Source organism: Coenobita brevimanus, chromosome 29 (genome assembly GCF_032717465.1).
Source record: "Coenobita brevimanus isolate Jiangsu-jjx chromosome 29, ASM3271746v2, whole genome shotgun sequence".
Lineage (NCBI taxonomy): Eukaryota > Metazoa > Arthropoda > Malacostraca > Decapoda > Coenobitidae > Coenobita > Coenobita brevimanus.
In genome coordinates, this window is record NC_136982.1 from 31,062,605 (window position 1) to 31,086,372 (window position 23,768).

General features: G+C 40.3%; 1 protein-coding gene across 4 annotated transcripts in view; it reads right to left on the minus strand.

Annotated features, from left to right (window-relative positions):
• The window catches only part of LOC145395050 (uncharacterized), a 1,083,039-nt gene that overhangs the window by 600,697 nt on the left and 458,574 nt on the right, over positions 1-23,768 (minus strand). The window lies entirely within an intron of this gene.

Below are 23,768 nucleotides of genomic sequence, written 5' to 3' on the forward strand. Positions count from 1 at the left end.
CACAGTAATACATATTAGGTTTTTGTGCCTTTATAATACGTGCATATTATTATTAACCCTGGACTTCCTCTATCTCATTGGATTTACCTGCCTACAACTGCTGTTCTCAAAACTATGCATTACTGGTGTGTGTGTGTGTGTGTGTGTGTGTGTGTGTGTGTGTGTGTGTGTGTGTGTGTGTGTCTGAGTGTGTGTGTCTGAGTGTGTGTGTGTGTGTGTGTGTGTGTGTGTGTGTGTGTGTGTGTGTGTGTGTGTGTGTGTGTGTGTGTGTGTGTGTGTGTGTGTGTGTGTGTGTGTGTGTGTTCTTACCTAATTGTATCTTTAAGGGAATGAGCCAAGCTCGTACTGTACCGTGTCTTAAACCATATTTATCGTACATATCCTTAAATTTGTGAATTGTTTTGGCACACACTATTTCATTCGGTAGTGCATTCCATTGATCAATTGCTCTGTTTGGGAAACTGAATTTCCTTACGTCTTTATCACCTCTCTTCTTATGCAGTTTTTTGCAGTGTCCTCTTGCTGATGTTTCCCAATATATTAAGTAATCATTTATGTCTATTTTCTTCTTCCCTGATATGCATTTATATGGCATCATCATGTCACCTCTTTTCTTTCTCTCCTGTAGTGTTGGTAGATTCAGTTTATTTAGTCTTTCTTCGTAGCTTAGATCCCTTAAGCTTGGTATCCATCTTGTAGCGGCCCTTTGGACTTTTCCAATCTTGTCTATGTGTTTTTTGAGATGAAGACTCCAGACTACTGATGCATACTCCAGGGTTGGTCTGATGAATGATGTTATTATCCTTCTTAGCATGTCTTCATTTATGTACGTGAATGCTATTCTCATATTTGCAAGCAGTGTATACATGTTCCGTACCTTCTCCCTGAAGTGGTCAGCTGGAGAGAGTCTGTTATTGATAATCACACCTAGGTCCTTCTCTCTTTCTGATGTGTGTAGGGTTTTATTTCCTAACGTATAATCACAATCAGGTCTTTTTCCACTTTTACCAAACTTGATTACATGACACTTGTCCACATTGAATTCCATTTGCCATGTATTACTCCATTCATGAAGTTTATTTAATTCTTCTTGTAGCTCTTTACAAGAGTCTGTGTTAGTAATTCTCCTTTGTATTTTTGCATCATCTGCAAACATATTCAGATAGCTCTCATTTCCAGTATTACTGTTTATATCATTTATATACACTAAAAACATGATTGGTGCCAGCACTGAACCCTATGGTACTCCACTAGTCACTTCTTTCCATGATGAGTAGTTTCCTCTTATTACTGTTCTCATTTCTCTTTTTATGAGAAAATCTTGCATCCAACAAAACAGTCTGCCTCGAATTTCTCCTTGATGGTACAGTTTCCATAAAAGTCTTTGGTGTGGTACTGTGTCAAATGCTTTCTTGAAATCTAAATAGATACTGTCCACCCATCCTTCTCTTTCCTGTACTGTATTGTGTCTGTTACTCTGTCATAGTAGCTCAACAGATTAGTAACACATGATTTTCCTTTTCTGAAACCAAACTGTCTTTCTGTTATCATACTATGTTCTTCTAGATGATTTACCCAAGCTTTTCTTATAAGCTTTTCTAATATCTTGCTTACAACACTGGTCAGTGATACTGGTCGGTAGTTGAGTGGATTTTGTCTGTTCCCTTTCTTGAATAAAAGGACAATATTTTCTTTCTTCCAAATATCAGGTAGTTTACCTTGACTCAAGGATTTCTTGAAAATTAAAAATAATGGTTTACTTAACTCCTTTGCACATTCTCGTAGCAACCAACTTGAAATTTCATCAGGACCATTTGCTTTTCCTCTGTCTAATTTACTTAACTCTTCCTGTATTACTGTTTTTGATATTTGTATATCTAGTAATAAGTATGGACATGCATGTTCCACATAGTCCCTCTCAAAATTTTTTTTTTCTGTAAAAACTGATTGGAAATTCTTATTTAGTGCTTCACAAATATCTTTCTCTTATGTAAAGGTGATTCCCTTGTCTGTAATGGATTGTATTATATCTTTTACTTTGGTTTTGCTTCTGATGTAGGTGTAAAATGGCTTTGGTTGATCACTACTTTTATTTATTATATCCTCCTCTAACTGTTTTTGGGCTTCCCTCCTTATTCTTGTAGAATCGTTTCTTGCCTGTTTGTAATTATTATATGCCCTTTCACTATTGTGTCTTCTGTATCTATTCCACAACAAATCTCTTCTTTCTTTTGATTTTTTACATTCTGTATTGAACCATTTCTTTATTTTCTTATCTGCTTCTTTGTGCTGTGGGATGTACTTGTGGACTCCTATTTCATAAAATTCACAGAACTTTTTATATACAGCATTCATATCTTGTCCTCTAAGCTCATTTCCCAATCAACTTCTAAGAAATACTTCTTTAGGTCTTGATAATTTCCCTTTTTATAGTTTAGGCTCTTTTGTAACTTTCATTGCTGTTAACTATGTCATATGCTATCCTGAAGTTGTAATTTAGTACTGCATGGTCACTTTTGCTGAGTGGAGGGTGATATATTAAACTGTCAATATCATTTTCTTGCCTAGTAAATATGAGATCTAGCACTGTAGGTACATTGAGTCCTCTATTTCTGGTGGTTTCCCTCACATGTTGTGTTAGGAAAAACTCTTGCACAAGATCAAGGAGCTTTTGGTCCCAACAGCTCTCTTGGCTAATTATATCTAGAGTATTCCAAGTTATATTTGTATTAAAATCTCCAGTTAGTATAATTCTTTCCAATTTCTCTTCCATTTTATGTAGTAATGCTCTTAAACTCTGAATTGTACTCTCTGCCAGGTCCTCATATTCGTCTCTTTCCCATGTGTTTGATCTGGGTGGCATGTACAAATTGGCTACAATTACTTTACCTTCAGATGTGTTGATCTCTACTGCAACCTGATCCACTTGTGGGGGTATATCTAGTTTTATTTCATTGACTTTTAGGTTTTTCTTATTTAATATTATAATTCCTCCTCCTTTTTTAAAGTTTCTGTCTCTTCTCCATATACTGTATTCCTCTAAGTTTAGTATGTCATTGGATATCCTTGGTGTTAATTATGTTTCAGTTAGGCATATTATATGTGGTTCATTTTCTTTGACATAATCATTCATCTCTAGTAATTTAGATACCATTCCATCCACATCTGAGTACATCAACTTTATCTTCTTGTTTATATACTTGTCATGACATGGTTCTACTACCTTCCTCCTTTTTATTCCCTCCTGTTTATGTACCACTTCCGTACCTGTAATCCTATTACTTTGTAAAAAAAATGTGTTCATCTCCTCTTCTGATCTTCCCTCATTTTTTGTTTTTGTTTCCTCCCTCTTCTCTTTCAGTAATTCCAGTTCCTCTTGTGTTAGGCATCTTCTTATCCATACATTCTTGAACTCCTCTTTTTCTATAAGATTCTTTGCATTTTTTAGTATCTCCTCCACGTTGTTTACACTTTGGAAAGTTACCTTTAGAGGTCTTGACTTGTTTTTCTCGTATTTCCCTAACCTTTTGTGTTCCTCTATGTCTTTACTACAGATTTCCTCTGATACTTCCTTCAATAAGCTCATTACATTTGCCATCTCCTTTTTGTCTCTTGTGATCTTGTTTTTTACTTCTTCCTCTTCTATACCAGTGATTACTATAGATTTGTTGATATCTACTGAATCTCTGACTAACTTTGGATTGTTTTGGATTATTCTTTTCACTTCCTTTTTAATGCTTTTTTCATCCACCCCTGTTTCTAAGTCTTTCTTTACTTTCATCATTTCAGCATACGTGGTTTCCACATCATTTTTGTAGCTTTGCGCAGCTTCATTCACCTGTGTTATCTTCTCCTCAATATCACTGCTCTGGTCTATCTGACTGCTTACTTGCCTAATTGTTTCTGTATCATTTTTTAACTCTTCCATAATACTCTCGTGATTGACTACTGTACTTGCCATTTCACTCACTTTCTTCCTGAGTGTACTCAATTCTACTGTTAGTTCACTGATGGTTGTGTCTTTTTTGTTGACCTCCCTTCCTAGTTTTTCTATTTCTTCCTTTTGCAAGTCCATCTGCTTCTTTATTTCATCAATTTCATTTTTGAAAGCCATTTGTTTACATGTTCAACCAGTCTATTGTGGGTCTCCACTTCAACCAGTTCTTGGTAGAAATCATCATTTTGCTTTTTACCTTTATCCCTTTTCTTTTCCAAATTTGCTTTACTAAAGTATGTATCCATTTTGGAATACTAAAAGTGCAGAGCATGTACTTACAATCCCTGTGTTGTTGTAGTCTAAACAAACCTCAGATGACTCAGCGTATTCTTTCGTCTTGCTTCTCTTTCCTGTTTGAACAAGTCTTGTTTAAACTTATTATTTTTTTCCTTTTAATAATGAAAAATCACTTAGTCTAACCTGGTACAGAGCTTGACTCATACAAAGATACTAATTTAGGTAATGCCACTGGCCGTGTTGGTTCGGTACGGAGCACCGATGTCGCACGTCCGCCTTGGTTGAATCCCTGTGTGTGTGTGTGTGTGTGTGTGTGTGTGTGTGTGTGTGTGTGTGTGTGTGTGTGTGTGTGAGGTCAGTCATAGCAAGTAAGGATGGGGTCAGTTAAGACACTGACAAGGAGGTGAGATGATGGGGTTGAAGGAAAGAACTTTGTGACTTTAGTAATTATGGGATCAAGGTTTGGTTGGAGAGAGAGAGAGAGAGAGAGAGAGAGATGATGGGGTTGAAGGAAAGAACTTTGTGACTTCAGTAATTATGGGATCAAGGTTTGGTTGGAGAGAGAGAGAGAGAGAGAGAGAGAGAGAGAGAGAGAGAGAGGAGGGGGGGAGCACAGAAGTAGGCATGGAGAAGAAAGGTGATGTGATAGAGGGAAAGAACTTTGTGATCTCAGTAATTATGAGATTAGGGTTCAGCTGGAGAGAGAGAGAGAGAGAGAGAGAGAGAGAGAGAGAGAATAGCAAAGATGTAGGTATGGAGTAGAAAGGCGATGGGGTAGAGGGAAAGAACTTTGTGTCCTTGGTAATTATGGAAGAGAGAGAGAGAGAGAGAGAGAGAGAGGATAGTACAGAGGCAGGTATGAAGTAGAAAGGCATTGGGGTAGAGGGAAAGAACTTTGCATCCTTGGTAATTATGGGAGAGAGAGAGAGAGAGAGAGAGAGAGAGAGAGAGAGAGATGGACTTACGAAAAAAATGACTTATGAAAGACCTTTAACCCGCCCCATCCCGACGTTTTTGGACCTTTTTTTTTTTTTTGGCTCAAACATCCGCTTTTGGTGAGAATCATCAAAAATTCATAGAGAAATCGCTCACCTGAGGTTTAAAATACCCGATTTAGGTACAAGACCTTCCTTACCTGACTGGGTTTTCTAACAGGCTGGCACCAAAGAAAACGAGTTCTATGGGAGGGTAACTATTTTATCCACTCATAAACAGTATTTATTTATTTACTTGGTATGAATTTATATGTAGTTCAAGAGTATATTGGTTTTCAAACAGTAATATAGGCATTATAAGCATTGTTTCACTCACTAACTCATCACCATTCATGACCTTTTTTTTCGCAAATTACCTGATCATCATTTCTCAATGTTTCTTCCTCTAATGCTATGTAAACATTGTCCTCCACATTGTCATCGATTGGGGAATCACTCTGGCCCTGAATGTCTTTATTGGCCAGGTCACTGGTAACAGGTGAATTGCCGAAACAATGGCATCCAGGGGGGGGGGGGAGAGGTTATGCGGTGTAAGGCATTGTTCCTGCTTGGCATCTCGTAGAGGAATAGAGGAAGGTGTCCCGTGTATACGTGCCAAAAATCACTTGCGAAAATTGAAAATTGTGCAAATTAGGGACCTTGCAATGTTGCCGCGTTAATTCACGTCGCCGGGACGGCGCGGGTTAAGAACCAATTATTTTGAAAAATTGGGGACTGCCTGTATATACATATATATATATATATACACATACAGTAGACCATTGTTATCTGTGGGGATTAGGTTCTAAAGACCCCCACGGAAGGCAAATTCCGCAAATACTAAAGTCATCACTCTCTATCTATCTATCTATTGCCAGACGCCTCAATCCCGTTTGGGGTGGCCACAAACAAATCGCCTCCAAGTCGCCCTGTCCCCCGCCATTTCACTGCCCTGCTCCCAACTCACACCCCCCTCTCTCATATACCTCTCCACCCTATCCCTCCATCTCATCCTCGGCCTCCCCCTCCCTCTTCCCCCCTCCACCTCACTCACATGCACTCTCTTCGTCAGTCTTTCACCCTCCATCCTCTCCACATGGCCAAACCACCTCAGTGTGTTCCTCATAACACTTCCTATCACATCCACATCCACACCACAACGCTCCTTTACATCAAGTCATCACAAAACGGCATATTATTTCCACATAAGTGCCTGACTTTAGCCAACGACATTCTACTTTTCAACAAATCTAAAACCTCTATTTTCTCTGCCAATGATAACACCTTATGCTCTCTCTTTGGCTTAGACAGATTGCTTTTATCCTTTACTTGTTTCTTGGGAGCCATTTTTCAATTACATAATGAAAGTAGAGTTATAAACACGAGAAGGGCGATGACAACGTAAGTGGCGAACTGACTGGTGTATTTTCCTCCCTGTTATTGTCGTCACTTTCAAACTGAACGTACTCAAAGGTGGATTTTGTTTCCCAATTTCCCTAGGATAGGTTAAATTATTAGGAGCAGTAAAGCTTGGTTAGGCTAAGTTTAAACACTTTGAACAATCCTTTCTGCCATTACGTTAACAAAACAAACAAGAGGTGTCACACCAGAATAGCTAAAAACAACGGGGAAACAGATTTGACAAGAAACATTATTTACCAACTCAGAAATACAGTAAAAGTCCAATATTTCGGCATCCAATTCCCCGGCAAATCTGACATTTCGGCAGTTTTGAGAAATAGTCCCATTTACGAAAATCTCCGATCATTCGGCAGATTCTCAGATTTTTTTCGTCAGTCTTGAAATTCTCCATGAAGCTCGCCAGCTAGCTACCCGTCTTTACCCGCCTTAGTGAGTGAGATAGTGAAAGTGATGGAACGAGTCTACCACTGCCATGAAGCTCAGAGGCTAGCTCTTTCTCCTATAGCATAAAGAGAGGACAAACATGTAGTGAGTCTAGCATGGGAAAGAGAATCTGTTTCGCCATTCTTCCGAGTTGTTGCCGTGCTGCTGCCGACTTCTCTTGATTCTTCTGTGTGCTTTGTGAACTTCGTACAGAAATACCTCTGAAATTACTATTCGAGTGTGCTGGGGACTTCTTCCAGCAGTAGCAGACTCCAATCAACCCCTTCTATTGTACATATGTAAATAAGGAACCTACTATAAGTTTAGGTAAGTGCATGTGAACTTGTAGGCCTACTGTACCATTACATTTATATACAGTATGTTCACTAATTTCTTTATTTTTCATATTCATGTACAGAGATAGCCCGATTATCCGGGCTATATGGTGTTAAGGGGTGCCTGATTAATCCGAAAGCACGATTAATCCGGCGGAAACACAAATACTGTACTGTTAGACTGATTTATTTACCGGTAAATGTACATTTAAGTACCAGAAAGACCTTTCCAGTTCAATGTATATTCCTCCAGCTTGTTTCAGTATTTTTCAGACTATATTCAGTTCGGTAAATCACGTTTTCTTATTGAAAGGTTTCCTCCCTGTTAGTATCGTCACGTTCTAAAGCTGTACCTACGACTGTTTCCAGCACAATGGACGAAACTCATCGTACTCAAATGTGGACTTCGTTTCCCAACTTCCCAACTGAAGATTAGGTTAGGTTACATTATTAGGTGCAGTTAAGCTAGGTTAGGCCAGGTTTAAACACTTAGATTAGAACAGTGTCTTCTGCCATTACGTTAACGAATCAGAGTCGTCACACCAGAACAGATAAAAACAGCGGGGAAAGATTTAACAAGAAATGTTTATTTACCAACCCAGAAATAATCAGAAAAATATAACAGACTATCAGGATGAACTGATTTGGTAAGGTGCTTTTACTGCTTACAGCAAAGCGTATGATTACCCCCCTCAAATACTCAATGTTCGTGAGTTCAGAAATTTGTGTACTCCCGTGGCAGACCTTGAAACCATTTTTTCAAAGTTATAAAGTCAGTTTCTTTTTCTTACAGATGTGAAAAGACTCGTCTGGTACACCTGGCTTTTTCCCCTTCTCCCTAAACCCATCTTGTGATTTGTTATGATTCGTGAAAGAAAATTAGGGGGCATGTTACATTAGAATTTAAACATAAAGTTAGGGTGCATGTTACTTTAGCATTTAAACATATCGGCGAAAACATCTGGGATGAAAGGACCGCCGAGCTGTTTGGGATTGTAGAGTAGGGTCGTATACACATACCAATGACCTTGGTTCCCTTCCCATAATTGTTCGCAGTTTTTATGGCTCTCCCTAACTTAACGTTACTGACACCGGTACAGTAAAGCATTGTTCAAGGCTAACAGCCATAAGGGGTTAATGGAATACATTATTGTTTGTATCAATACTCTCTTTCACACATACACGAACGAACAAAAGAATGTGCAATAAATGTACACTTAACTGTAAGGAGCAGAAATAACTATGCTCTGTCGGTCCGAAATGTGTTGGGAAGCGACATCGAACAATGAATGTGGAACTGAATGCCACCTTACAAGAACACTTAAGATGAAAGTATTTTTTCTTATTAGTAAACATAATTGTTCCATTTCGTCCCCTATAATTGTGAAACTCTTAAATTTTCGTCCAAGCATACAGCGTAATAACCTTACCAATTCAATTCATATTCTCAAGTTTGTTTTTGTATTTTTCTAGTTTGTTTTCTTATTATCATAACGTTCCTTAAGCCTTACCTACGTTTGTTTCCGGCATATTGGAAGAAACTTGCTCATAATTAGAGTGCATGTTACATTAGCATTTAAACATATCGGCGAAAACATCTGAGATGAAGTGGCAGGCCGCCTGACTGTTTGAGATGGTAGAGGAGGGTCGTGAAAACATACCAGTGACCTTCGTTCCCTTCCCATAATTGTTCGCAGTTTTTCATAGCTCTCCCTAACCCAACATCCCTGACACCGATACAGTAAAGCATTGTTCGAGGCTGACAGCTATGATGGGGTTAATGGAATGCATTATTGTTTGTATTAATTCTCTCTTTCACACATACAGTACACTTAAGAACGAACAAAAGAGTGAACAGTAAATGTAAAAGGAAGAAATAACAATGCTCTGTTGGTCCGAAATGTGTTGGGAGGCGCGATACCTAATGAAAAATGCAGAACTCAATACTAACTTACGAGAACACATGAGATGAGTATTTTTTTTTTTTTCTGATTAGCAGACATTCTTGTTTCATTTCGTTCCCTAAAACTAGGAAACCCATTACTTTTCGTCTAAGCATACAGCCTAAAGACCTCACCAATTCACTTCATATTCCTCCAGTTTGTTTTCTGTGTTTTTCTATTTTGAGGGTAGTAAATTACCTTCTCTTGCTGAAAGATTTTCTCTTTTATCACGTTCTTTAAGCCGTACCTACGATTGCTTCGGGCATAATGGATGAAACTCATCGTACACAAAAGTGGATTTAGTTTCCCAATTTCCCAACTGGAGCCCAGGTTAGGTGAGGTTAGGTTAAATTATTAAGTAGTTAAGCAAGGTTAGGCTACGTCAGGAGTAACAGTTGCCTCACCAAACTCCATCCTACCACCCTTGTGATCGAGTTGTGAGCAGGAGGTGTGGGTGGGGGCAGGGTGAGCAAGACTCTCTCTGGTTTATCCATGCCTCTCTCCCTAGAAACTGGATGCTTCCTGTTTAAACCGGAGCTATCGTACGGATAATTCTATGAATTACTATACCACTGAACCATTGGGTCACGGCCCGGATATACTGAAAGCTGGATAATCCGAGCCTGGATAATCGAGCTTCCACTGTATAGTACTGTATTCATTACAGTATTGTACAGTATCAAACAGTATACAGTACTCTCTCCAAACACATTTGTAATGATATGAGTAATGATGATAGTGTTCACCGAAACATATAAGGTACTGAGTGGGTAGGGTTTTCGATAATTCGGCAATTTTGATATTTCGGCACTTGCCTGGTCCCATGGATGCCGAAAAATCGGACTTCTACTGTAATCAGAAAAATATAACAGACTATCAGGAAGAACTGATTTGGTAAGGTGTTTTTACTGCTTAATGAAAAGCAGTATGTTTAGCTTCCTTCAATGGCTGTGAGTTCAGAAATTTGCGCGCTCCCGTGGTCGGCCTCAGGACCATTTTTTGAAAGTTCTAAAATCAGTTTCTTTTTCTTACATATGTGAAAAGATTCGCCTGGCACACCTGGCTTTTTTTTCCCCTTAACCCATCCTGTGATTTCTTATGATTCGTGAAAGAACTGATAAAATTAGGATGTGTGTTACATTAACATGTAAACATCTGCGAAAACATCTGGGATGAAGTGAAATGTGAATGCCTGACTGCCTGGGATGGTAGAGTAGGGTCGTGTAAACATACCTTCGTTCCTTTATCATAATTGCTCACAGTTTTTTATAGCTCGCCCTAACTCAACGTCACTGACACCGATACAGTAAAGTGTTGTTCAAGGCCGGTAGCTATGAATGAGATAATGGAATACATTATTGTTTGTATCAGGCCTCTCTCTTTCACACATACACATAAGAATGAACAAAAGAATGAGCAGTAAATGTACACAAACATTAAGGAGCAGAAATAACTGCTCAGTTGGTCCAAGATATATGGGGAAGAACGATACCGAACGAAAAATGTGGAACTGGATGCTAGCCTACAAGAACATATGGGTCGAAAGGGTAATTTTTTTCTGTCAGGGATGCTCCACTGGTGATATTCTCATCCTCCTTCCAGAACTTTGGCAAAAGCTTTGCCATTGCGCTTGACATCTCAAAGGCTTCTGATCGAGTCTGGCATAAATCTTTAATTTCGAAACTGCCCTCTTACGGTTTCTATCCTTCTATCTGTACCTTCATCTCTAGCTTCCTTTCTGGTCGTTCTATAGCTGTTGTAGACGGCCATCGTTCTTCTCCTAGATCTATCAACAGTGGTGTTCCTCAGGGCTCTGTCATAACACCTGCTCTCTTTCTTCTATTAATCAGTGATATTCTAAGCTGTACAACTACTCCTATCCACTCGTATGCTGATGATTCCACCCTTCACCTTTCCATTCGGTTCCCACAACGTCCATCTCAGCAGTTACTTCAACAAACAATGGATGAGGCTACGGCACACCTAATGTCTGACTTGGTTTGTATCTCTGGCGGGGTTAAAAATAATCTTGTTGTTTTTAATGCATCAAAGACTCAGTTTTTACACCTATCAACCCGTCAAAATCTTCCACAGGAGTACCCACTAATGTTTAATAATATCCAACTCAATCCTGCATCATCCTTGAACATGCTTGGGGTTTCATTCATACGGGACTTATCTTGGAAAAATCACATTGCATCTCTTGTAAAATCTGCTTCCAAGAGTATGGGTGTGCTAAGCCAACTCCATGACTTCTTTACCCCTGCACAGTTGTTGACTTTATACACGGGTTTTATTCGCCCGTTTAGAGTACAACTCTCATGTGTGGGGAGGCTCCCCATATACAGCTCTTCTCAATAGGGTGGAGTCAAAGACTATTCGTCTCATCAACACTCCTCCTCTTACTGGCTCCCTTCAACCCCTGTCTCTTCACTGCACTGTTGCCTCTTTATCTGTTTTCTATCACTACTTCAATGGTCACTGCTCCTCTGAACTGTCTGCTTGCATCCCTCCACCTCTACGACGGACACGTAGCAACCGTCTAGCAACAAACTCTCATCCCTTTTCTGTCCAACTTTCTACTGCAAGAGTTAACCATTACTCCAAGTCTTTCATTTATGCAACAGGTCAGCTCTGGAACTGTCTCCCTCTGTCTGTATTTCCTACTTCCTATGATCTCATCTTTTCAAACACAGTGTGTCCAGGCATCTCGAAATGAATGGACAATAGGCTCGCACAGTGCGCGAGAGATTGGGCGGTCCACGACCTCGCGCACTGGGAATTCGCGTACTGGGAATACATAATCTTATGGGAAAAATTACATATGGGCGGTACCCCCTAATACCTGGACATTTTTTGGCCCTTAGAAACATAAAAAAGGTCAAATTTTTCAGACATCGTACTACAGTTATAGCTGCAATAACAAAAATATGGGCAGTCACCTTAACAACAGTAGACAACAGGCCTGATGGACTTAAACAACAGGGGTTCTGAGGCGCGGCAACGCACTTACAGTGCCCCCGCCACCACCCCGGCCACACCACGCTTGTTTAATGGTTGCCAATGTTGTATTATTCCAGGCTTTGACAAAGAAATTTACGGCCTGTTGAATGTTACAATTCTTCCAGAATGCAGCAACAGTCATTATGGTGGGGGTTACAGGTATGCCAGGTGAAGCAGGTGAGTCAGGTGGGGCTGTGAAGGTGGAGAGGGAGGCGGCTGGTGAGTCAGGTGGGGCTGTGAAGGTGGAGAGGGAGGCGGCTGGTGAGTCAGGTGGGGCGGTGGGCGAGTCAGGGGAGGTGGTGAGGGAAGGATCCTCCCTCTCCTCCTCGCTACTGCTCACATTTTCGGCAATTTCCTTCATCTCTTCTTGCTTGTTTGTTTCATTCCTCATCTTGTTATGGACATATTGGCAGTATAACAACTTGGTATTCACGAAATAAACATCATTATTATAGAAACTGGGTATCTATTCTAACTTACTGTTATTGCCGAAAACGTTATTATTGAAGCTGTTATTGGCGATATCTTATTGTAGACTCCTCTTGAGCACCTTCCCCATGAGCCTCAAGATCACTATTGGCGCATTGTGTGTGTGTGGGGGGGGGTCGCGTAGATGGAAAATGGCGTTTCTAAGCCACTTCTTGCCTCTACCTCATGTTTTGTGGGGTAAACTTGCGCATTCAAGGTTTTCCGTTATGATTTTTGGTCACTTGCACACAATGCGATCCACGCACTGTGATGACGCGCACTGGGCGAGCCTACTGGATCTTGAATTTGGCTCGCCTTTCTATTGTTTTTGTTTTTTTCTTGGAAGGAGTATTCATGCAGGCTCAGCCTTTGGTTCCTTCTTCCTCGCATTAAAAAAAAAAAAAAAAAAGGAGGTGGGGGTGCTTGCTGTTTAAACTGGAGCTACTTTCAAATGATTTTATTTATAACCGTACCACTGAACCATCTGGTCAAGTCTGATCCGCAGAAACTTAAATTCGCGGATGAAAAATCCGCAGATAAGAAGGGTCTACTGTATATATAAAACTCCTCCTGGTTTGGGATCGAAATGCCAGAGGTGACCTGAAGTTGAAATCAGTGCTCATTTATCACTCAGAAAACCCTGGAGCACTTTACTCTTTCATCAAAGAACAACTGGACATGATCTGATGCTGTAATCCAACAGCTTGGATCATGACACAGCTACATCAGAACTACACTGCTAGTTATATGTCTCCTAGGTTGAATGAATATGCATGGGAGCAGAACTTATACTATCAGTATCTGTTAATTGTGGATAATGTGCCTGCACACCCTCCCATCATGGATGACTGGGCTGATAACATAAAGTTGGTATTTCTCCCATCCATCACAAGGTTGTTCGTTCAGCCTATAGATCAGATAGTTACTGCCACCTTTAACCCACAGCGTCCCGGCTATATTTAGCCCCATGAGTCACCCCAGTGCCGGCCATTTTTCGACCTTTTTTTTTTTTTTTTTTTTTTTTTTTTTTTTTTTTGGGGGGGGGGCCTAAAATGATAGATTTTGAAGTGGAAACAACAAATTTTGCCGTTAAAATGCTGACCAAGGCTCAGAAATGGGTTTTATTCAGTCCGGTATACTCGTATACAGGTAAAGTCGCTCTCTCACGTTCACTACCTACGTGAGAGAAAGCACTTTTCTATGTAAGGTATACTCAGGTATTTATGCTGGGAAGGTATAGCAATGTTCAATACACTTTTCTGATTACTTATTACTTCAGCATCTTGCATGTCTTTCTCACTGTGAATGCATTATCTTACACTTACTTGAAGATAGGTACAACCTGACTTCATTATGTACAGTCCTGGCACTTACAAGAAGGTATTTACAACTTGACTTCACTAGATAGTCCTTACATTTACAAGAAAATATTTACAACTTACACTTACATGAAAATATTTACAAAATGCCTTCACTACGTACAGCACTAGGTGAGGCACACAGGCAGAGTGAGTGTGAGGGGGGGAGCGAGTCAGTGTATAGCCTTGACAGCCTGGAGGATGGTAGAGGAGCAGTTACCTTACATGCCTGCCAGTTTTTACCCGCAAATCTTGAAAAATGCGGTCACAGTGAAGTTTTTTATTTTAGACCGTTTTAAAACGGCAATGGCACTGGCCACGCAGTTATGTCAGACCGTTTTAAAATGGCACTGGCACGCAGCGGGTTAAGATGTATTACTTCTGGTGTGCTATAAGGGAGATAATAACAAAAATCGATGATGGACAGAAAGTCATCAAATGGATCAGATAGTTACTGCCACCTTTAAGATGTATTATCTCTGTTGTGCTGTGAGATAATAACAAAAATCTACGATGGACAGAAAATCGTAAAAGAAAACTGGTGCAGCTACAACATCAAGAAGGTTGTGGATATTTGGCACTGTGTGGAAGGTGGTGGAGCAGAACACTCTGAACAGCGTGTGGGACAAACTGTGGACTGAGTGTGCGCACAACACTGCCAGGCATGGTACTGACACTGTTTGTTGAGACACTGTCCGTATCTCCAGACACAGAAGAGTCAAACAGGATGGCATTCAGAAACTCCTGCATAGTCCATCTCAGGAGCTAAGCAACAATGACCTGATCGACTTTGAACAGCACCCAGGCAGCAGATAAGTAGAGAAATGAGCCACATCCCAAGCCCACTCTGGCTGTCAGCATCCTTAACCCCTACACCGCGGGCATGTTTACCGATGTTTTGCGTGTGCCGCGGGGTTATTCGGCCTCCGACAGACTCTCAAAAAATGTCAAAAATCAGTTATTAGTCCTAGAATATTAAAATTACATATGCTTATGGCACATACCTTCAGCTTTCTCCTGGAATGTTTGTTGAGCCTTCGTCAGTTACCGTAGGACTTGTGGAGACCTCTGAAGTTGGGTAACGAAGTCTCCACTTTACACTTCCTGACAACCCGTAATATGATTACCACAGCCAGATATTAACACTATAAACACTACTCTATGATTTTCAAGTAGTTTGGGATCCATACTCTAAAAAAAAACCACTGTGAAAGCAATGAAAATTACGAGCGCGTCTGACCGTCGCACTGGCACTAGTTCGCTCTTGGTACTCTGTCATTTATTATTCATAAAACCCCTCACACTTTATATTTCTATTACTATATAACACTTATATATATCTACAGTCTTTATCCATAAGTTTCCTTCAGTAGTATTAGTTTATTGTCACTGCAGGCATTCAATTTCTTTCAGTAAAATACGTAGCATTCACTTTCTCGTCCTGTATACTAGCATTGAGAGTGAATGTCACTTTCATCTTCACTCTCATAACTCATAGTATTCAGACATGCTAGAGTGAAACTTTCACTTTCATTATTCCTAGGGTATATATTCGTATTCTTATAATACTACTCATTTACATTTCTATTTACGTTCTCTATTTTATTTACGTTACTTACATTTCTATTTTATTTACACTGTGTTATGCACTGTCACTTGAAGTAACTTATAAAACTATTTTCCATTGTTCACGTATATTTACATTCATTACTTTCACTTGCTGTTTACACATTATTTACACAATATTTACAATTCCACTTGCACTGTTTTACTCAATAGAAAGATCGTAGTCACTCTTTTATCAATTGTCAGCCATTTACCTCTTTCCACACGAGGTTTAGTAGGGGGTAAAGGTCACAGGGCCCTTTGCATGGGGGTGAAAAAGTCCCTGAAGTCAGCAAGAAGAAACAGACGTACCTCTACTTCGGAAGATGAGAGTAAACTGATAAGGGAGGGCCGGGGTAGAGGCCTACTTAGGGGATATTCAGTGCTACCAATGTTAGCTCTTGAAACAGCTATGTATAGCACTGAAATGATTGGCAGGAAATCTAGACAATACATTATAAATTAGGTAGTTCCAGGTGAATGTAAATATCACTTAGGCTTCTCCCTTCCCTCCTTACGTGTATATTTATTACGAAAATAGATTATACGGCATATTTCAAGGGGAAAAAAACAGCGAAAATTAGCGAACGAGTGCACGTGAGGTGTTGTCAGGTGATAATTAGCCAATTCCAGGTGTATGGCACTCTCACTTACCTTATTTCTTTCTTGTATATATTATTTGGTATAAGAATAGGACATAGGGCTTATTTCAATGGATGAAATCAGTGAAAAATTCCAGGGAAGATTTACTTAGCGTAGCACGGCCGGGCAGGCGAGAGGATAGGGTAATGGAGGGAGAGTAGGGAGGGGAGTCAAGAACGGGGAGAAATGGCTAAATTGTCAACAATGGATGGGAGTACAGATGAGATTAGGAGTGCTGACTAGTGTTGGACATTGGCAGTACTGATAGATGATACAAGCCCCCACTTGGAAGCCCGGGTGAATTCAAAATAACACAGAATCACAAAAGCGACGCCCCGCGGTATGATCCCTTGCTCCCAAGCGTCACGAAAGTGACGCCCCGTGGTTAAGGGGTTAAAGAGGTGCTGGCAAGTACCAACAGAGGACTAGAGCTCTTGGCACAGAGAGACCATGTGATGAAATGTGATGACCATGCTCTAATACACTGCTACCATGAGCTATATCAAGAGGAAAAACTGGGTAAGGCAGGCATCCATCACCTTCTGACAGCGGCTGGAGGTAATGCTACCTGCAGAAGAGTAGGAAATGCACTCACTCTCACCACAGTCTTCAACCTTGTGTATACCAGTGTTCAAGAGCTGGTGTAATCACTAAGGTGATGCCCATGGCCTCCTCATTGCCCTTTGTAGTTATATCTGCATCTCTCTCAGCATCTCCCAGTCTTAAGCCACTAACTGGAATTTCTTCATCTGTCTCCAAATTGGATACACCTATACCTCGATATATGGCAGAGCTGTGTACCAGTGGGAGTGTTAAGTCTGCAAGTATGCTGGATATTGATGCAATTTTCCCAGTAAGATACTAAAGAAATGCCAGAGATACATTCCAGACCCAAACCCAAACTCTCATATACCTTACTCAATCAATACAGACTGATATAAAAACACCATAGGAATGTTATTATCCTCATACACAATGCCACTGATAAAGAATGAGACAACAAACATCACAAGCAGGAAGGTAATCCAGGTGGGATATGCAGTGTGAGATGCTTCTGGGCAACTGAGAGGCAGATAGCTGACAAGCCAGGCAGGGGGTGGGGGTGGGTGGGGGGATGAGGAGGGAGACAAGCAGGGGTTGGGGAGGGTGGGGGGACTGGAAGAAGTCAAGTGGGCAAGTGGGGGTAGGGGAGGGTTGGGGGCTGGGCAGGCTGCTGGCAGCGCATCAAGTGGGGGTGGGGGAGAGAGACAAGCGGGGGTGGGGGAGAGAGACAAGTGGGGGTGGGGGAGAGAGACAAGCGGGGGTGGGGGAGAGAGACAAGCGGGGGTGGGGGAGGGAGACAAGTGGGGGTGGGGGAGGGTGGGGGAACAGGGAAGGAAACAAGAAGGCCAAACAGCCCTACTACCCACCCCCCCTAGTCTCACTCACTCACTCACCACTCTCACTCACTTACTTGCTCGCTCACACACACACACACACACACACACACACACACACACACACACACATGGGAGAAAAGTGGAGGTGGTAGAGGGCAGGAGGATGGAGGGAGGCATGCCTGGCAGTGCTGAGTGTGGTGGGGGATTGAGGAGGGATGGGGGAGGGAGAGGGGGGAGAGGAGGTACAGGGGGGGTGGAAGAGGAGATGGAGGGAGAACAGGAGGACTGGGATAGCCTCATTTTAAACCTAGGGAGGAGCGGAGGGGTGGGGTGTCTGACTTGCGAGGCAATGGACATTCAAACTGTTTGGATTGTGGGACTGTTCCCCCTATTTCTTGTGTTCAGTCTAGCGAAGTGCCGGTTATCGATACACTGGATAATGGGGTAAGGATGTACTTATTTTCCTGGTCCAAGTGCTGCATAGCAGGGGACAGTGAGAGTGATTGGCAATCGACATCTGATCATGTCTTATGTCTTTTGACCTTGGAGAGGATAACTTCATATGCACCACTAAGTGATTTGATGCTATGATGTGTTTTGTATAATTTCTGTGGTATGTTGTGTTGCTCTCAATGGTTATGGACCTTAGGTAGTTGGGGACAGTATTTTGGTTGGGTCAGGTAAAGTCATATAACAGTAAACCTGTCAGGCCACTCAAAGCATCCCCATTAAACCTATTTATAACCTTCCCATTTACGGTATTTTGTTTTAACCCCCCAGCAGCGGCTCACGTAATATTACAAGCATATAAGGCAGGGCGGCTCACGTAATATTATGTTTTTGTGTTTCTCGCGTTGTTTGTACGATGACGTGAAAACTACATGCTGTATGGCAACACAAGGATGCTCCCAGCCACTCTCCTGCCCCAAATGTTGCTATTTGGGAGTGAGTACATGCATTTCATTCTTCTTTATAACATACCCTAATATATTTCTACAGTTAGGTTAAAATGATTATCAGGAAGCTCCCAACCACTCTCCTGCCCCATGTGCTGCTAGAAAGTGAGTAAATTCCCCCCCCCCCCATAACATACCCTAATACTGTATATTTACAGCAGTCGCTCAACTTTACTAAGTAATTCAGCCAACCCCATTCTGTTATCCCAAATTTCTGCTAAATCGAGTTCCTTAACCAAGGCTCAATACAGTATAAAGAATATTTTCCAGTATTTTGAGCTATTTTCCACTAAATCCTTGAGGGCAACCTAAACCTGGCAAACTATGCTAACTAATGCTACACACAGCAGTCTGTACCCGTAATGAATGCCTCCAGAAATGCATTATTGTGTATGGAATTTCCTTAACGGAATGAAGCTCGATTTAATGGAAATTTTTCGTTAAACAGGTAAAAGATATCAGAAAAAAAAAAATTCCGTTATCTCAGGCTTCCGCTACACTGGAGTTTGTTAAATCGCGCATCTACTATATAAGGTTAAAATGACATTTGAGATACTTTATTTTCTTCAAAATATGCCCACCTGTGAGTTATGCTACATAACTTTTTTGCCCATTGAGGAAGAGTTAAGGCAGATTTTTAGGAAATGCAACATAATCTTATGTTGGAGCCAGTCTGTACATGGCAGGCGATCAAATATTGGTGATGGATCATTTATGTACTGTATACTCACCCTGCCCTAGGGTGGGAAAGGAGGTCCAGATGATGATGATGATGATTTTCCTTAATGATAAAACTTTCAAACTGTACACAACATTAATATACTACCACTTTACCAACATGATTCCTGCATTCTATTCAAAATATGTGTCTGTACAACAAATATGTTGCAACATGATTCCTGCACTCTATTCAAAATATGTGTCTGTACAACAAATATGTTCAATGCTATTCATGAATACATTAACACTGTGTATATATTATTCCTGTGCATCATATGGTACTGATCCATACTATACACATACAACACAGATACACCAATACATGACACACAAATACATGACATCTATTTCCTAGTGCAGGCAACATTCATAAGCTTGTGACCAACCTAACTTCCTTTAGAGCCAAAGTAGGCAACAGGCTAAACTACACAAAAAGACTAGGCAACTGCATCATTTATGGCACAATAAGCAAAAACAAACAGCAATACATATGAGTAGCAAACTGGATGTAATCTGAGTCTGGAGATTATTTTAATAATTCTGGTGCACAGTCAAGTAGTTCAATAGTGTACAACCAGCAAAAAAAGTATCATGCCTCTAGGGTTCAATGCATATGAAAATGAGTAGATTTCTAAGACACACTAGGGATTTATAAAGCTGGTACCTCAGACTGTCACATCATCCTGTACTGAGACAGTTTACACTCCTTCTAGTGCTAGAACAATACCAAGGATGATATATACTGTACACTTAATGTACAGAGTTAGTAATACTGCAAATCAAAGTGCTTTGTCCAATCAAAGTGCTTTGTCCATGTTTCAGAATGACAAATGTTGTAGGGAGCATTACTGTTATTATTATTATTTTTTTTTACTGGCTGTACACTTACTGTATTAACATAACCGTTATTACTGTATGGGTTAAATTGGCAAAATTTCTATCCATTTAACTTTGCAAAATGCCCAAACATTTCAAGCAACACAAAAAGCAATTCATTTGGTTTTAGTCACTAAGTTCAACATACTGTAAGATTCAAATAAAACTATTATAGTACATTATAACAATCAATTCCTGGCGCAATCTATTTGTTTCTTTACAAACTATAAGCAGTATACTCATGGCTTTTCCAATTCATTTTTAAATAATTTCTTTATATGTGGTACTGGACAGTATTTTGATCTCAGTGGCATTCAGGACAAAAACATCTCATCACTCACTTTCACTCAACCTCACACTCTAGGCAAGACAAACTGTGCTTATAGAAATGCTTTACCTTATTGTTTTCCCTCGTCCAAGTTTAGACAGAATATTCAAAGATATTTTTATATGAAGTAAGAATGGAAACAAAGAGACTATGAGGGAGGGTGAGCTTGAGGGTGGGGGAGTGTTGAGCCTTCATGAATACTAGTCTTTTTAGGTAGTGTAAACTGATAACTCCCATAAGCATCTAACAGATTAATAAAAACTGATGCTTGAATGAGAGGGGCACAAACAGTAATAATCAGAAACATGCATCAGGCAATTTGGCTAATGGACTGTTTCTCTGAAGCACTGAGTAAAGTGGAGTGAATGCTGCTCTTCCAGCAAGCCATCTTATATTATGCAGTGTCAGAAGATATGCTTCTTTTTTTGGTGTATTAATAAGTAAGGAACTAAAGTCATGTCATGACATTACAATTTAAAAATGCAAAATGTCTGCCACATTACATTCTAGCTAATCCAGCAGAGAAGCATACCAATGGCCAAGCATCCTGATGAGGGATTTGTCTACAGCTCTCTCTTGTCCTTTCATTCACTTTAATTAATACTGTATCTGGGGGTTCTGGGATTTATATTTATAAATACTGTACAGTATCATCAGCCATAACCAGTAGTGCTGTGAGAATTTAGCATTTCATAAATTATTCACTGTCCATCATAACATATTATTATCTGTATGGCTGTCACGCAGCATGCAATTAAGTAAACACTACTGGTCACCTGGGATCTTGTCCGACACCAAAGTATGATAATTTCAAGCAAAGCAATATGGACATTAACTTAAGCTAAGGTGAGTAGCATAATTCTTATTTCATCATACTGATTAACTGCTTAGTAGGATGACATTTTTCTTAACAGCCAGTAAATTAGAGTTTTGCTTCATTATCAACAAACTATAGGTATCTTGTGTCACTTGCTTTCATATTACATAGTGTATTGTGCTGTCTACCTTCTACATTTGTGAATATTTTTCAGCTGTGTAAATTTTCTTTACAAAGTGACTACCAATTAATTATGAAATAATTTAGACTAATATGTGGTTAGTTTGTGCCAATATGCAGCAAAGTTGGTAATACAACTGTCACTATCAATGTAAAACATGCAACTGATTGTCAGGGTGTTCAGTCTACTCACTGAAAAATTACATTCAAACTAGCCAAACCTCCCATATTACTTTGCATTTTTAATACACAATGAACTAAATCTATCTATCTATCTATCTATGTATATATATATATATATATATATATATATATAATGAAAAGCTAAATGCATTCAGATTAAATAAAGTATATTATAAATCTAAGCTTTGTTTAATCTGGTACCATATACTTCATCGGAAAGTACCCCACTGCAGTAGTCATGTGAGGGAGCGGAAATGAAATACAAATTGAGACACATGTACAGTATACATCAAACATTTCTGTGGTCATATAACTAACACAATGATATGCCTGTTTCTGTTTCTCATCATCATCTAATTCTGTGTTGTCCTATGAGGTGTAGGAGTCTGGGGCTAGGCAAGTTGGTCCTGACATTTAAGATGAGAGTGACCAGCCTCACTCATCCCTGAGTAGCATAATGAGAGCAACAAACCCCAACCACCCCTTGGCTATAAACCTGTCCCGGCTAAATCCGACTGGAGCACCTTCATTACCCACTAAACCACCAGGAGCCAAAATTTGGTTATATGGCTGCCACCCAGTGTAGTAAATGGTTTCCTGGTGTACAGGAAACCATTTGGTTTGTCACTCAGTGTAGTTACCCATAGGCTGAAGGAAGTGGAAAGAATGAAGGAAAGAAAGACAGAAGAGGAAGGAAGGAAAGAAGGAGGGATGTAAGGAAAGGGCAGTCACTTGAAAGCAGAACTACATTGAGTGAATGGATGTTGAGCATCCCCAATGTTTTCTCTATAATGCTTAAAAACTGAAACTGTCACATAAAAACTGACAGCATAATAAAGTGTGAAATGCTGTATGACACTACTTAGGTTTCTGTACAAAAGCACTCTATTCACACTTGACACCCACATTTTCTACAGAAACATAACTTTACAGTGCTTCAGATACCTGTATCCTACTATGAACTGAAGTTGACTGATTTGCTGAACAGCTTATTAATCTATGTACTGTATATGCTGACTTCAGTTTATAATATGGGTTAGGCAGATACACGGAAGGGGCTTGGTTTGGATATAACCTTATTTTTATTCTCGTCTCCACAGTACAGCATATAAAATTTTTTGGTTTATTGACCTCTTAACATATAGCAGTCCCAGATCTGTACTATTCCTTCTACATTATGACTTATTCTTTGCCACGGATATATGAGACTTCAGTCAATATAGATCTACAGTTGATTCTGGAGCAGGGATGGGGGAGGGTCTTGGGGGTCCAAACTTTCCTCTTTTATCAGGTGAGCCATATTATCTTCAGGCCACCAAAAAGGGCCTTTTGTTAATAAAAAAAGGCAACTTATAACCTGCAATAACTTTTGTTTTAACCATTTCACAGTTCGTATGCTATCTATCTATCTATCTATCTATTGCCAGACGCCTCAATCCCGTTTGGGGTGGCCACAAACAAATCGCCTCCAAGTCGCCCTGTCCCCCGCCATTTCACTGCCCTGCTCCCAACTCACACCCCCCTCTCTCATATACCTCTCCACCCCATCTCTCCATCTCATCCTCGGCCTCCCCCTCCCTCTTTCCCCCTCCACCTCACTCACATACACTCTCTTCGTCAGTCTTTCACCCTCCATCCTCTCCACATGGCCAAACCACCTCAGTGTGTTCCTCATAACGCTTCCTATCACATCCACATCAACACCACAACGCTCCTTTATATCCTCATTCGTCAGCCTGTCTCTCCATGTGACTCCACAGGCTCCTCTTAAATAACTCATTTCCACGGCTCTCACTCTTGACTTGTGTCCTTCCAACAATGTCCAAGCTTCACTTCCGTACGTTAGAGTTGGTATCACAATACTGTCATGTAGTAACTTTTTCACTTCCATGCTCACTTCCCTGTTTCTTATCACTGCTTTC